The sequence below is a fragment of the Diuraphis noxia genome, unplaced genomic scaffold, assembly GCF_037042655.1.
Source record: "Diuraphis noxia isolate RWA-SAM2 unplaced genomic scaffold, SU_Dnox_SAM2 contig0001, whole genome shotgun sequence".
Taxonomy (NCBI): Eukaryota; Metazoa; Arthropoda; class Insecta; order Hemiptera; family Aphididae; genus Diuraphis; species Diuraphis noxia.
This window is the reverse complement of record NW_028301711.1, coordinates 15,475,564-15,493,931: the sequence shown is the minus strand read 5'-3', so window position 1 is coordinate 15,493,931 and position 18,368 is coordinate 15,475,564. Positions and strand designations below refer to the sequence as shown.

Here is an 18,368-nt window from a genome sequence, read left to right as displayed (position 1 = left end):
ATAATCGAACCATTAAAAAAACGTATTTTATTTTTTAAATAGTTACCAGGTTTTTTGTACCTGTAAAAATATTGAAATGTTTGCAGATATTAGGACCTATGCTAACAATTAACATATTATCACACTAATAGAATATTTAAAAAGACACGCGTGTTGATTACTTCTTTAAAAAACTAAAAACTAATAATATTTATACCTAATATTCTAAAAATAAAATATTTTTTAAAAACAATATTATCGTAAAGTTATGTGACAGGTGGTTTAATATATATGTTACAGTAAATGTACGACGTACGTATACCGATTAAACCGATATTATTTTACCGGTAAATCTTAGGTTTCGTCGACTACTGTTATTAAAAGTCAGCAATTTTAAGTTGTTGACCGAAAAAAAATTCGACATTTCGTAATGAAAAAAACGTACCGTTCTTTTCGGTCTTCGGCGGTCATATAAATGTATAAGGAATAAATGTACCTATTAATTATATACGATATACATAATATACATAATATACATAATATACATAATATACATAATATACATAACTTACACAGCAAGCATTACACTCAGCACTTCACGTTTTACTCCGTTAGGTTAAAAATTAGAGTGAATAGACTTATTATGAAATTTGATAAGAAAATTATATGTATTTTGTTAGAAGTATTTTTACGATAGTTCAGTTTTTAAGTGAGTTATGCGCGTATAATAAATCGTAAAATAAAAATGCTCAACACTCACTTCAAAACTGAATTATCGTCAAAAATACTCACAGCAAAACAAAAATAATGTTCTTGCGATCAAGTTTCATAATAGGTATTCACTCTAATTTTAAAGCTAACGGAGTAAAACGTGAACTTCTTAGCGTAAATTTGCCATGTTACGCGTTTGTAAGACGGAGATAACACATGCGGGTCCCTTGAATAATAAACGCAGTTCGACATTTTTGTTGTTGGATACTTTAGCATCCCGTACGTACCAGGAGCCCATAACAATCGAATGATATTTTGATAGACGAAATCCCTTTGCTCACTCAATTTTGTTTTGGGCGGTTACTTTTGACCCTACACATACCAGGACCCCATATGCACGATCGCGACGGTTTGTGACGACCTCTCATCGACGATAATTGCGCATCCGACGTCCCGTCGCACGTCACCCTCGCGACCCGTGATCAGTAAAATAAAATATATTTTTTAAAAGTATTCAGTGATTACAGATACAAAAATAAATCGGTCACATGGGTACCTTTTTAGCTAATTTATTGATTGTGCGTTATTAAAGTCGAAATGAAAATTCCCAAAGTCAATACTTAAATATTAAAATAAATTATGATAAACATAATACATGTCATTGATGAAGTATCTAATATACTTCAATAATAATAATTAATAACAAAATTTGTAAAAAAATTCGGACTTTTACTAACATTGATTGTTTATCCTAAGATTTACCAAATCTCGTTTATTGTTTTCTAGGTTTTACCGAAATCAATTGGTAAATATCTGAACTTTGGACATTTATCAACAGTAGTCGGTGAAACTAGGATTTCCGAGTAAATTTCGTTATTCGTACTTTTACCGTAACATATATAGGTACCTACTATACACGACAGCGACGCGCGACGTGGACATTTTTACGAACAGTACCTACGAAGTTTGTACAACGAACCGATAAGCCAACGGTTTAACTTGTTTATTATTATTGTCTTTTTTTTTACCGTTGTTTTTTTTTTTTATTGAAGCCTTGTGGATAAAGTCTTTGGCCTCGGCAAATGTATGCTATTGAATATATCGGCGTTAAAATAAATTTTATTTCTAACGCATATAACTATGTATAAGATTAAAAGTGGAGTTTGGAATTACGCTAAACGTGAAGGAGTTAAAGCTTCTACAATATTATGCAAATAAAAATAAAATAATGAATTTTCACATGTTGGTGGAACAATAACTGGATCAGTGCTCCTTCACTTAAAAAAGTTACTGAATTTATTGAAAATAAAATTTCAAATGTAACGTTATAACGAGTGATTTAATAACAAAATTTACAGACTCGCGTGAAATTGTTTCACGTATGCAATCACGCGAATTTTAGTGAAAATAATTATTTTCGTAAAGTAGTTGAATTTTTTTTAAATTATTCTAAAATATTATTTTTGGGGACTTCCTTGTATATTTCTTAAATTATTTTTTTTCTTTATAATTTTCAGGATAATTGTTGTCATACGGTTTTAACTAGCATCATTTTTTTCTGTCAGATCTCTGTTACGTCATATATAGTTAAATCAATAATTTCTATTTCAATATATTTTTACTAAATTTTGATCCATATAATTTATCATCTATTACATTGATCTTGACTGATGTTCAAAAAATAAACATAATTTCACTGAGTCATATTTGTATTTTAACAGTACCTATACCGCCATACCGGATATGTAATACAAATATGACTGATTGAAAAAAAAAACAAATGCAATAAGAAATATTTTTTTGAGGAAGGTATATTTAATAAACTAAATAGAAAATAATGAAATTATTACAATTTTTAGTATGTATTTTTAAATTATTATAACTAGGGCTCGTGAGTTCATGCATTTGCATATTCATCTTGCCAAGTCGTATTTAATATTAGGTGACACAGAAATCTATTTCGAGGAACCACGGTGAAGTATGTGAAATTTTATTTTGCATATATTTAGAGGTGTATAGACGTATGTTTACCAATATTTGATGAAAATGCATTGATTTATAATTTTGCACTATAAAATATATGCAAATTTTCTCAACGAAAAATTATTAAAATAAAACGTATACAGGGTGATTAATTTATCAAACAACACTCATTATTTAAAAAAGTATTGACTTTTTTAGAATATTATTTTACATAGTTTCAAGTTATTAAAAACCCAACGTTTTTATTTAAAAAAATATTTTTTATCCTTATCATTTTTTAAGTTTTTTACTTTTTTGAATGACAACATAGAATTTTAATTTCATATTCCAAAGCAGAATATTTTGGACGAGTAGTCTATGAATTATAGGTATTTAAAGTTTAGTTTGGCAGAGTGGAGTGGTATGGGGTTACCCCACAAAATGTTTATCCACTACTCCGCTTGTCCAAACTTTATTTTAATTATATTTATTTATTCTATCTATTATAATGCATACAATTCGTACGAACGTTCACGTATTACGTATATAGCTCACATTAATCAGTGAAGGCATGCCAAACTCAAAGTTTCAATTGAGCCAAATAGGGTGATTGTAAACTCTCCCGCGTCTACTCCAGTACTACCTGACGGAAACGTTTAAACTCTCCCAGGTTTATTTCTGAACTACCTAACAAAAATATATAAACTCTCCCGGGTCTATTCCTGTACTACCTGATGGAAACATGTAAACCCTCCCGAGTCTAGTAAAAATCATAAAATTAATTTAAGTTGCGTTTAAAAATAGTCAATGGCAGTCAATCATATATAATAACAATAATAATAATAACAATATAAATAATTAATGTCTTTAGCTGCTATGAGCTATAATATTATAGTCAAAATACAATAAAAAATAAAATTTCAAAAAATCTAACATACCTACATATAAGTTTCTTTTAAAAATAGTCAATAATAATAATAATATAATCATGACATAAGTTACAAATACAAAATATACGTAAAAATGTTAAAATTATTGTATTTGATAATAAGAACATACAGATTTTAAAAAAGTTATGGAATCTATTTTTTTTTCTAAAAAAATGTTTTAACATTTAAAACAAGTCGGGAGAGTTTACATACTTCCTACAGGTAGCTATAAAGTTAACCCGGGAGAGCTTACACATTTACTATAGGTAAACATAATTTTGACCCGGGAGAGTTTACACATTTACTTCAGGTAAACATAATATTAACCCGGGAGAGTTTACCATCGGGAGAGATAACTATTTTTAAAAATCGGGAGAGTTTACCACCACCCGCCAAATATGTATATTTAAATGCTTGGCTATGCAGGCCGTACATACATATTTAACAAAAATTAATATTTATAAAAATTCCTATTCGATATTTCGATTACAGTTTATCAAAAGATAAGGCAGTATAATAATGCATATCAAATAAACTTAATAAACCATTATATTAAAAGAATCTAAGATAGTTGTAGGTATATTATATTATTATTTTTTCATTATTAATATTAGTAGCCACTGGCCACAAAAAACTGAGTTGAGGGCCGCGTGTTTTATATGTCTGAATTAGTGGGAAACATGTTATATGTTATATATTATGTATTTATCAAATAATAAATGTATATTTTTTTAAATTTAATTAATTAAACAAATAAAATATAACTTTTAAAACTATGAATGAAATTTTTAAAATTTTTAAATCTGTAGGTATATTTTTAGATTATTTTTAGTGCATATAAATGCGTATTTCTGAACTTTTGACATATTTCAATGTATATTTTGACAATTTTTAGTGCATAAGTGCATATTTATTTTGACATTTTTAAAGATATGAAATTACGAAGCCAGGATTTATATCTTTTGCTCAAATTTAATTTAAAAGCATATAGGTATATAGGTACTTGAATAAATTGTAAAAAAAAAAAAACCTATGGTTCAACTGTCTGTCCAATATAATATTTTGTAGTCTTATAAAACGTATAAATGTATCATACTGGCATATAACATCTTAAGTAGAGCTTGGTTTTAATGCAATATTTTATTTTTTCCTATTTATATTTTTCGATTTTCCTCAGCAACCTTTACGATAAGTTGAATCTAATGGCAATTTTTTTCACATATATTATTATTGGACGATTTTCCATAAATTACTCATAACATATGTATTGTACATTTATTTTATGGAAATTTGAAAAAAAAAAATGTATAAAATATTATTTCACCAAGTACAAAATTCAAAAATAAATGTTATAATATACACTAAATAACTAAATACTAATTGAAATAAATATAATTTTATCAAGCAGGTACTTAATTATAAGTTGTTTTAATTGATTAATTTTTTCTTAATTTTTACCTAATAATAATTATGATTAAATAATAATTGTACACTTTTTTAGCATATTACCTGATTCAATTTTTTCTTCTTGTACACCTACTTTTTGCATATTTTCACGATTTTAAATAAGTATATTGCATGAGATAATTTGATACTTTCTACTTTCTAACAATCTGTGCTCTGCTCATTGTTTCTCTAACTGGTAATAACAATTTCTGTTGATATATTTCTACAATATATTTTATATTTATATCTATAATACCATTAAATTGATCATTAATAATATTTAAAAAATTTACATAATTTCATCAATCTGTGTCTAATACATATAATTAGTATAAAATAACACAATATAATTATTAATTAGGTAGTTTAGTAGTTTTATGAAACGCCGAAGCCTATCCTAATTAATACCTATACACACATAGCTAGTCGCCGTATACAATTAAATCAACGATTTATTGATTTATATATTATATTATACTATCATGTTTGCATGACGTGTTATAATCAAATATTTTTTTATAATTTTTTATTCATTAAAAAATATTATACGTGATAAGCTCGCTCAAGAGTAAGTTTGCAGTAATTATAAAGCATGCATGTACACTTGGAAATCAATATACGTGTTAAAAGTCAAACATAAAATACTTGTAATCACGGACAGAGGGGTTATGGCAAAGGTCGAAATCCAACATTATGATAATTGAAGAATAATAAGAAGAAGAAGCACAACGACTTATATAAGTAATAACGCGAATTTCGATAAGCCGCAATAGCAGTACAAGATTCGACAATATACATATATACCTACACGTCCTACACCAATACAGCACCTATATACATATTATGTCGTATTACTTTGGTATAGACATTGAATAATAATTTTCAGACGTCTGGTCGACAGTAGAATTTTTAGCAGAGATATTATTTGTGTGCCATAAAATAATATAATATTTATATAAACGGCTATAACAATATTGTCAAACGTATTTTCTATTGTTGTAATGAGACGTGAGTACGTGACGAATGAAAAGTGATTTTCGAGTAGAAATAATAATTCACAGCAAATAGAGGCTATAAGAGTTTTACAGAGTTTAAAGAGACAAATAATGAACAACAATAAATCGGCATTGAATTAAAATATTTCTGACGGTTCATTTATTTGACCCCCGATATAACGACAGTATAGCCGGTGATGACTGATGACCGTCATCAGATGACGAATATGTATTTATCCAAAATGGCAAATATTAAAGTTACCACCACAATGTTATCCGTTTCTGCTAAAAAATGTTTGATAACTAATGATTTTTAACTTTTAGGTGATTTGAGTTGTTCAATAATAAAATGACACAGAATGATGGACAATGCTTTGCAATTTGTATAAATAGTTGATAATACTGCAACAGTACCTATTTACATTAGGGGTTGCAAAATAGTAAATCGATACAGGTAGGCAATCTCAGATGATTTCAAACCTCCTCCGTTAGAAATTATTATTATACATTTCAAATAGTACTGCAGTTATGAATTATAATATATATATACAGGGTCTCAGAAAGATCCAAAAATAAAATGTATGCTAATTAAACGTATGACAAAAATTGTTACTATTATATGATAAGTAAATAATTTAAGAAATATACTCATATTAGCGAATTCTCAAAAATCATATTTTTAAAAAATTTAATACGTTCCAAATTAATTTAACCAAAAAAATTCTAAAAACCTTGGCTTAGATAAATCTACTCCCGTCAAAATTGTTCTTATAATCAGATTCACAAATAGAATATTTTGAATTAATCCAAACAATTTTTATCAATTTTTAAGTTTTTATTATCTGTATTAAAAAAATAATATTAAAAATGCAGCTCAAGTGTCTATGTATTACCTGTATAAAAATTTTTTTTTTTAAATATTGAATACAACAAAAGTTATTCCATATGTCAGATCATCATGAGACACCCTGTATATATACAGGGCGATTGATTTATCAAACAACACTCATTATTTAAAACAGTATTTACTTTTTTCAAAATATGTTTTTACATGGTTTCAAGTTGTTAAAAAACCAACGTTTTTATTAAAAATTACATTTTTTAAGTTTTTTACTTTTTTGAATGACAACATAGAGTTTTAATTTCATATTACAAAGCAGAATATTTTTCTAAGTATTTTGATTCATAAAAATCGAATTTAGGGCTATTAGTTTATGAGTTATAAGTATTTAAAGTTTAGATTGGCAGAGTGGTGTGGTACGGAGTTACCCCGCAAAATGTTTTTCCACTACTCCGCTTGTCTAAACTTTTAATACTTATAAGTTATAACTCATAAACTACTAGCCTTAAATTCGATTTTTATGAATCAAAATACTTTAAAATTATTCTGTTTTGGAATATGAAATTAAAACTCTGTTGTCATTCAAAAAAGTAAAAACTTAAAAAATGATAAGGATAAAAAATATTTAAAAATGTAATTTTTTAATAAAAACGTTGGTTTTTTAACAACTTGAAACTATGTAAAAAAATATTTTAAACAATGAGTGTTGTTTGATAAAAGAATCACCCTGTATATATATATAGGTACATTAGATTATATCACACAAAAGTTAATAGTTATTAAAGGTGAATATCGATCTACACTTCAGAATTACATACTTGAAATACTCTTTAAGTAGCAACTCAAACACATAATATTTTAAATACTTTTAAAAATTCCTCTTACAAAGTATAAGTATTTCAAATACTTTCTTGGACTATCCGTGTTTATAATCAAATATAAATTCACGAATAATTATTCAATATCTATTTAGTTTTATATCTATATATTGATAGTAATTTCAATCACGTGAAATAAAACTAAGAATTTACAATATATTTTAGTATATAATTTTTTTAAATTCTTAGACTAAAATCGATACTTCATGGTTGAAAAAATTGTTTTAAATGCCTAACGTAAAACACATTGGCCAGTTGATAAGGTAAAAACATATTTATTAAACATTTGAAAGTATTTGAAACTACATTGCTTTAAAGTATTCGTACTCAGATATTGTATTCAAGTTTTAACATTTTCTTACATGAAAGTTATAGTGGTCCCTTACGTATTGAATTATTTTTGACGGTTAAGATGATGCACCTACTACATAAATATACCAGTGGCGTACGCAGAGGGGGTTAACAATACCGTTCGTCCAAGGACATTAGCTAATATTTTTTATAATTATCAAATTTTTAAATGTAGAAAAATAAAACAAGCAAATTAATAGTTTAATAAATTTAAATATGTTTAGTAAATTCGTATACGTTTTAATAATGGATAGCAATAGCCAATACCTATGTATAGTAATGAGGTTTAGTAAGTTCCCACACGAAACATAGCAGGTAAGCGGGTACATAAGTTCACACACGAAAAAAATGACACCTATATGTAAGTTCCCACACGAAAATTAAATAAATTTGGACTTAGGACTGATAACTTAAACGTTGTTCAAATTTGATTATTTTTGTATAAGTAAAGTCTTTTGTAAAACCCAATCATTTTTTGAATCTTGTCCAAATATAGGTATAATAAAAACTAATTATATAATGTGTAGGTATATGATCCAGTTATTATTTATAGTTTCGAAGGCGTTTATAGTAAGACTTGTATCAGAACTAGCTATGTAAAGTATTTGAGCTTTCGCAATAAGAGCCAAATTAAATTAAATTTTTTTCTAATACTATTATCATTGATTTTAGAAACAATGCTATTATTACAATACTTTTATTATTTTGTACCCATATACAAATAATATGTGGACCAAACCTACACATTATATTATTAATTTTCATTATATATTCGGACTAGATTTAATTAAAAAATTGATTGAACTTTTTTTATGCAACACAAAAACTAGCAAATTTTAACCACACCAACTACGTTTAAGTTGTCAGTCTTAAGTCTGAAGTTGGAATAAGGAAGTTTGTATTCGGTATAATTTTTTTTCGTGTGGGAACTTACGTATGCATACCCTTGTGTGATTTTTACCTGCTATATCTCGTGTGGGAACTTACCCATAGTAATAGCAAAGATAAAAAGGGACATTGAGTAAGTATAGTCTAAACCGGTGATAGTGTGATACTCGTTTGGCGCACAATACACAATTTTTTACCTGGAAACCGAGAACTCGTTTGCGTATAATAATTATTAAATAAGATTTATAGTGTAACTTGCAATGCAAATTTCGATAAAATTCACGTAATCTCAAACGTTGTTGGTCACAAATGTTTCAGACATTTATGTAACACATTAAATTAAATTAACAAAATAAAAAAACATTTTTAATCACGCCTGTTGTATACAGATAGTCCTAAGCCTGAAAAAGCTAGATATACAATCTTAGATAATATACAATCTTATTACATTATATTTGTTAGTTCTTTTGGGTTTAAGTAGACATTTGCCATAGTTTTTGTATACGCAAACGAGTCCTACGCTTTGGGTCATTTATCACAGGTATTAAAAATTCGTGTGAGCAATTAAGTTGTACATTTGTATGCAAACGAGGCGCAAAAAAGGTTAAATGTACGCCCGTAATACGCCGCCTACACATTGTTGTAGGCTGTAAGTATCTGTAATGGACATTATGTTAAATTTGAATTAAATTTTAACTATACATTATTGTTGGTGAAAAATGAATCTATGGATATTTTTTAAATAGGTACCTAACCTAACCTAACCTATTAAGTATAAAATATAAGTTATCGAATATTCGAAATAATTATATATTATTGCCGAATATTCCCTAACCTTACCCATTGCGATATCTCCCGAAATAATGGAAATATCAAAATTCTGGTTTTTTAATAAGACTCGCAAGGATAACATCTATGATTATTTCATGTTTTAATTTATTTTAATATTTTGGTAAAAAAGTTAAAAAATATGTTTTTTAATTTAATTATTTAAACAAAAAATTGAATAAGCCATTTTGTATAGCGTTTATTTTTCTGAAAATATTGACGTTTCAACATTTTATTTTCGTTGGTTTTGTGGTTTTTAATTTTAATTTTTTTAGTTTCGAGAAAAATTGTGAATTAATTAACACCGCAGTGTTATCTGCAATTGTATTATGTGAAACGCCGCGCCTCGCAACGTGCCCGTACGGGCGGGCGAACGTTTTCAATGTGCGTAGTTATAATTATTTTTATTTCTTCAAAACTAGAAAAAATATTCAAAATCAGGAAATTAATGAAAATACAATTTTTAAAAGTCAATATTTTCAAAAAAATAAACTCTGCAAAATGGCTATCTTCATTTTTTTGGAAATAATCTAATAAAAAAAAATATATTTTTTAAACTTTTACCAAAACATTAAGACAAATTAAAAAATGCAGGTAAGTCGTGATGTCGCTCTGCTGTACAGTAGGTTACAAGTGGGTTACTGTAATGGATGGAATTAAATTTGAATCCAATGATATTATATCATTGTATACGAAAGACGATTCTGAGTTAAGACGGTTCATCTGTCTAGAATATATTATAGATTATTAAAAATTTCCAAATCTTAGATTTAAAAAGAAAATTTTTATGAATTTCTAGTTTAAAATAATTTGCGCATTTTCGTGATTTTCGTCATTTTTATATATGTTGTCAAAATTCAAACTTTGAATGCTTATAAAAAATAATTGTGACTATAAATTTCTTTTATTTTTCAACTGCTATTGTAACAATATGTTAAGAGCCATGTATTAAATTTTCAAGCTTTTCTGCCTAACAAATAAATTTTTATAGATATTAATTTAAAAAAAACTAATAATGATCGAAAATTTCAAATGCCTATGAATAGTTCAACTTAAGTCGAAAACTTTTGAAAATTGCATGGTGGATAAAATATCCTTATATAAACATTCGATGAAAATTGCATGTATCTATTTGGTCATTTGTTTTAAAATTACATCAAAAACCATAATCAATTTTGTCTAAAAATTAGTGTGCGTAAAATTTCCCGCTTTTCCCTTAATTTTTAGTTTGTTTTTCTCGATTATTTAAAAAAGTATTAAGAATTTTTTACTTTTGACCCCCCCAAAGTACCAACTAGATTCACTTTCTGATCGAACGAGGTACTGAAGTCAAAATCGAAGCATTTTTACTGCCCCAAAACGTGATGACAGACACACAAAAAAAAACACACACACACATTATGGTAAAATCAATACATGCATAGCTCCGCTCAGAATCTAAAATATTGCATACACCATATTATTTGAGATAATTTTAAATAATATAATAATAATAAATATAATTTAACTTTTAACAGCTATCTGGTGTTAGATTAGAGGTCTGAACATTAATTCACAATTAAACACTATATTAACCACTGTGAGTTCTAGTACAAAAAAATCGGATATTTTCTTATTAAGACACGAGCAAGATTTTGGTTTGCTTTCGAATAAATGTGTACAGGGCGTAACAATACAAAATACACATACACACACACGTACGCATACACGCATACTGTCTATATTATAATTATACGGATATCATTAAAATTATGGAAATCATAATACAAAAAATAAAAATTATGTTAGGAAAAATTGGACGCAATTTACACATTGATCAATAACTATATAAAAAAAAATTGTCAAGTAGGTCAGTTAAGGTTAAATAGGTAGTTACCTCAAGCGGGTATAGTAATATTATAGGTATAGGTACCTAACCCATCCCGTATTGAAAATTAATTTTAGAAAATAATAATGAAATAGGGCGTTTTTATACATATTATGTGTATTAACCGAACTAAAATATAGATTTAATTAATTATACGTGTATTTTATATCAAGTAGGTATTATTGACGATTTCAAATATTTTTAAAAGGGTAATCATAAATTATGTTTGTTTTTCATATTTTTGGCGCTTATCCCATAGTACTCGTAATTATAAATTTTTTTATAGCCACCCGACCGTTTGAACTACAATCACCGGATATTCTTATGATATAAAATTGTTTGACACAAACAAACTGTCGATATGAGTCATTCGTGGAATAAAATGAAACCGCGGATCACAATAATATACCTACCTAGTAATAAGTAATATAAGGAAACAGTCAACGATTTAACGGCTGCATACTAGTTTCGGTCATGACGATTTTTGAGATAAACAAATTAACAGTTGCGGTCACGCCAATTTAGGTAATATCTTAATTGCGGTCATAGCTTTATTATACCTACTCCAATTCCAGGTGAAAATTATATTATATGATAAACATATTTTTCGATATAATGTACACAGCGTTTATAAATAAAATAGATTAAATTGTATACTCCGATCATAGTTACGAATATTCGAATAATTTAAAAATAAGTATCAACATTTTTTACCATACCTACACAATAAATAGTAGTGTGTAGACAGTCCTAAGTATGTTATATTTTCGATATAAATGGGAAGGAAAATGTTGATTGATACATTTTTCTAAATTAAATAAATAAACGAAATATTAATTTCATATTTAATTATTATATAAACTATATTATATTATATTATTTAGTATACTTAGTTATTATTATTTAAGTGACCGCAACTAGTAAACACCGGATTTAATAATAGGTAGGTAAAGCACAAAAAAAATGTTTTAATGAGGTGAAAAATAACAAAAACGTTGATTGCGCTTCCAAAAATCGCACACTTATAATATGTAGGTTGGAGATCGATTAAAAAATTATATCTACCCAAGTGTCCTATATAATTAGTACAACCTGAGCCGACCCGTTCGTAATTTTGAATAATGGTTCTCGATCTGGGCAATACGCACACGCCCCCCCCCCCCCCCAAGGAGGTGTGCATCTTTTTCATCAAACGTAAAAATTATATTTATATACCCTACTATTGATCATATTTTAATCGATAATCCTATAGCAGTGAACGGGCTTGACGTTTTACAAAAAAAGACCATGGACCTCAATAGGTTAAGAACCCTTGATTTATAACGAGCAAATATTGAACGCAATGACGTAAATCGTGGGTCATAATGGTAAGTAAATATTCTAATAATATCTTATTTAATAATACTATTTTATATTACATTTAATTTTGATTAAATAGTTTCTAATATAGTTCTAATTATATTGATATTATATTTAATAATAATTTGAAGAACAATTAAAACATTTTTATGTTTAATTATTTTAATATTAATCCCATGATGTAATGTATATTAAGAGGGTGCAACACCTGCATGGCTGCATATATTGTCTCCGTCTAACAAACGTATAACATAGCAAAATCTGCTTAGCGCGGGACAACTTTACTCCCTTTGTATTTATAGTAAAGTTACCAAAATTCCACAACGTATAGGGGAGAATATCATCTGTGAAATAACGTCGTTATTTTTTTGATAACATACGTAAGTATACGTTTTAAGTTATCAGTTTGAGAACATAAGTTTTTTCATTTAATTATTAAAAATTATTGGTGAGTGCTATCAAAAAAATAACGATGCTATTGCACAGATAATATTCTCCCCTATAATTGTGGAATTTTGGTAATTCTGCTATACAATGGGAGTAAAGTTGTCCCGCGCTAAACAGATTTTGCTATGTTATACGTTTGCAAGACGGAGACAACACTTGCGGGTATGGTGTCCTCTAAAGCAGGGATGGCTAACCCAAATGATCTTGCGGGCCACTTTGTAAATACATAATAATCCTGCGGGACACATATAGGATTGACAAAAAAAAAAAAAAAGTCATCAGCCAAAATATTAATATAATCACATATATTCAATTTATATAAAAGTATTAAATACAAAAAAAAAATGGAGTAAACATTACTATTTAGAGAGATATTTGTTTCTCAACTCGTTCACTAAGCTTTTTTTATTTTAAAAATAAAATTTGCTATAAGCTAGTGTCTATACTCGTATATATTTTTATCAGATTAGATTAGAATTATTAGTGTTTATATAATTTTTTTTTGTAAATACATATTTGATAAATGCCGCGGGCCGCAAAACTTTCCAAGGCGTTAGCGGCATTAAGCGGGTTAGCCATCCCTGCTCTAAAGGTTAGGTTACTGCACACACTGCAGCGGTAGCGGTGGCAGTTACGGCAAAATGATGCCGGACTCAATTTTACCGCTACCGCTGCAGTGTGTGGCGACCTTTAAGTGTAATTTTTAGTGATGTTGAAAACATTATGTTAGCGGGACAACACAGTTATTGTTGTCTCAATTTTACAAATTGAACAATTTGGCAAATAGTACGTACACATTTATACATTTTACTCTGTAATTTATTAAATAAGAGTGGATTTATTTGTTATACAATATAAATGAAAGAATATCGTTGACATCTTGGAGGTTTTTATTGATATTATTATTTTCAAGTAAGTTATAACCATTTTTAAACAATATTTTTGTATATTTTAAAATTATTTAATTAAAAATAATAATATTAGTAAAATCCTCTGAGATGACCTAGACAATATTCTTTCCTTAAAGTTTTATAACAAGTAAATTCACTCTATAATCTTAAAATATACAGAAATTACATTTCTTTAATGTAGTTATATATTACATAATATCATAATATTAGAACATTAGAATGTATAATGAGTGTAAAAGGTCCTACGGTCTGCAATGACAATAGTTAGCACCTCGGCAGGTATGCAAATTACTTATTGTTACGTTTGAAATATTTAATAAACATGATGTGTCTACTATTTTATACAGAGTGTAACCTTAAGACATTATTAATAAATATTTTATATTCAAATTTGGACGATTCGATAAATTAATTGTAGAATAATAAATTTAGTTATTTTAATGTAATTTAAAAATATTATTATTTGGTACTTGAAATTTCAAAAGTATGAGTAAACTTTGTACATATTGACCATATTGTTATAATATGTTACTGTATAGACCTAATGATATTATTGACATTATTACGCAGTTACTATAAGGCTTGTCGCTGACTGGCAATTTTCAGTTGCGCGATAGTAATCACGCAATCGAACGATTTGTGGCAAAACACAAACTAATTAGTTGGTCAAACTGATTAGTTGCATGTGAGCTGATTGTCACATATCACTGTGGAAGTCACCCATGCAATTAAACTATTGCGCAACTGAAAATTGCCAGTCAGCGACTAGCCTAAGGGGCGGTCATTATTAGCGCCAAACAACTAGATTTTCATTTCCAGCCAATTTATTTCTACCTATATTACTGAGCTAAAGTTTGAGAACCCTTATTCTGTCTGTTATGCTATCGACCATCGATGTAATTATGTCGATAAACCATTTAATATTGAAGATATCATAAAGAGATAATTGATTTTAAATGTAGAAATACCTACATATTATAAATAAATATAAATAGATTTAACGTATATCACGTGTATAGGTTTATCGATATTGATTGCCAATCGGGGTTTTGTGACCGAACTGTGAGTACTGAAGTGGCATCAATGACAAAATTACGATTATTAGCTGCATAATATTACAACATAATAGTCGCGTCCACGAGAATCATGAATAAAAATTTTTTAAATAAATACATTTTAAATTTTAAATATAAACATTTTTGGTGATGAATTTCATTACCAGTAAACGTGGTAAACAAATGATTGTGTTCGATAAGTCTAAATTAAATTTTTTATACAAGCCGGTCCAAACAAATATTTGACAATATCGTTGTTTCATCAAAACTGGTACCTCAACTGTTAATGTTGATAACTACAATGTTTTAATCAGTACAACTGCAGGTATGTAAAAAATATATTTATTTTAATTTTATTTTGTCTTCAATATTTTAAAACTAATTCGGTGCACGTATATTAATTACTCGTACTGTGGATCACATATGTTGGGCCATGTTCTAATATCGATAGGCAAATAGTGGCGACTGTTTGTAAGTGATAAGCAAAAAATGTTATTAGCGAAAGCCTTTAAAAAATAATGTTGAATGAAGTCTAATTGAATAATAGTATTTCAAACTTTACGTCAATGACATTTCAGCTATTCGTCAATCTATATATCGAACACGAAAGCATTCATTTCCAATTTATCCTTCGTAATTAAATGAGTTACATTCTGCAATAGATAACACTGACAAATCAACACAAATGGCGAAAAATGTGTGTTAATTAATGACCAAAAAACAAATATAATTATATTTTCTTAAATAAATTTTGATTTTCTATGCGAATCACATACTATTTTTGTCGACGGGACGTTTGAATATTGTTGAAAACATTTTACCCAGTTATTTACCATTCACGGCTTTTTTTTCACAATTTTTTCATACCTACCTCTTGTTTTTTGTTTATTAAAGAATAAAAACTCTGAAACCTTTACACAAGCTTTTAAATATATTAGGCGTAGCTTAACATACTTATATAATTTACACAATATTATTCCGATTAAACGTTCATTCGTTTTTTGACAACTATTATAGCCGGTTATTATTCGGAGACTTTTCATCGGTTTACATTCGATTCACGAATTAGTATAATAATAATGTTTGTACAGCGACAAGTGTTTTATTGTAATACGAGGATATTCTGAAAAACTGTAAATGTATATATATATATATAACTGTTCGTTGTAAATTATGTCATTTTTGTGACATTCAACCATCCGACGTGTATAAATGTGCTATAAAATCTACCTCCATAACCTATTTTGTGTTTATACAGTTCAATAACTCGAGGGAAACCGTTTAATATATATTATTAATTTAATAACTTTATTTATTATTATTATTTAGACTCGACAATATACCTATACCTAATAATAATTTTATTACTGCAGCAATCGGATTTCCACGCTATGTGCATTTTATTTTTCGGATGTTCTTACAGTATGCGTCCCTGTAGCGAGTGTATAATTTGTTTAGCGTTTAGAAGGTTAACGGATATGAGTTCAAAAAAGGTGGTAATTTTTTTAAAGCATTTTAATTTTTGAGTAGTTTAATTTATTTATTTTTAGTACGTATCGTATAAACTGTAAACGTACTAAGTAGGTACCATAAATCGCAGATAAATTCGAAATATATTGTATTGGTGGTATTAATATACCACGTTCTCGTAATAGACGTATATTTTCCATATTTCCATTAATAGTCCTTAGGTATTTTTTATCTAATTTTCTGCAATCTTTCTATTTACGAACGAGATACTATACGATTTTCTTTATCAGCTATTACTGTGATTATTACCCCGTACCCGAGGGTATTTACAATAAATGAGAACAATAATATATTATTGGTCTTCATCATTGAAATAACGTCTAATTTATTTCGGTCAGAAAGTCATCTTTACAGTTAAATGTTTTTCTGTCTAAGACCAATGTCTTAGCTAACGTAACCAACAGAAATGTTTGGGTTTCTTTAAAGTAAATTTTCGAAAATTCGTATGATTATATTGTCGCCAGAATTTTTAATTTTTAATTTTTATAATACAATAAATTAAATTAAATGTTTGTATTTATTGTATGTTTTATAATAAATTTGATTTTGTTTTATCACAAGACCACACAAGAAGTATAAATGTTATGAAATTATTACAAATAAGACGTGCGCGTCACTTATAACTACTGTCTTGTATGATTATTAAATGCCATTTGGTTTATCATAGCAAATATTATAATCATAAGCGTTCTGTTATGTATACATTATGGCCTATGGGTGTACAAAGTAGGTATACGCACTACCAATGTAGCTGAATTTCGTTAATCGCCGCAGAACATAGGATCCGCAATTTACCGCAGGTGGATTGCCTACCTAGGTAGCTAACTTGAAAATTGATTTTTACTACTTTCAGAGGTGACTAATTTGCTAGACATTCTAACTTGATTTTTAAACGGTCCTGCCTTCGAAACGAGACTTCCAAGCCTTATCACCTCCTCAAATTTTTGTTTTTTTAACCATCTATCACAATACGAGCGACTTTTATACGTAATTTCAACAACATTGATTGTATTCAACCAACTTACAACAGTTAAGACGAACTATATACGAAGCTAAAACTTTCAAACACAGCTTCCAAACTTCCAAGCCCTTATCACCAATTATCATCACAAGTCCTAATCTTAATTAACTCCACAAATTTTCAACTTTTATACTACAACGACATTCTCCCCAAAATCGATATTATCCACTTTCAGCGAGTCTTGCAACTTAGAGTTAGTTTTTAACTACTCTCTGTAACCCATATTCTTAGAACGCACAAACGTGTTTTTAACACCCCCATGTGTGTGTTGTCTCCGTCTTACACACGTACAACATAGACTAAACACGTTTAAGAGGACGCTTTACTTGCTTGTGTTGCCTCCGTCTTACAAACGTACAACATAGCAAAA

General features: G+C 27.9%; 2 protein-coding genes across 4 annotated transcripts in view; one reads left to right on the top strand and one right to left on the bottom strand.

Annotated features, from left to right (window-relative positions):
- Window positions 1-18,368, bottom strand: part of LOC107169350 (uncharacterized) — a 64,986-nt gene that overhangs the window by 38,164 nt on the left and 8,454 nt on the right. The window lies entirely within an intron of this gene.
- LOC149059920 (uncharacterized) overlaps window positions 14,209-18,368 on the top strand; it is a 31,853-nt gene continuing 27,693 nt past the window's right edge. For 2 of the 3 annotated variants that reach the window (XM_089217100.1, XM_089217098.1), the window contains exon 1: window positions 15,441-15,772. The gene's annotated coding sequence lies outside the window, so the exon portion shown is untranslated. Of the gene's footprint in view, window positions 14,268-15,440; window positions 15,773-18,368 lie in introns of those variants that run through there. The other variant, XM_089217099.1, reaches the window with a different exon arrangement.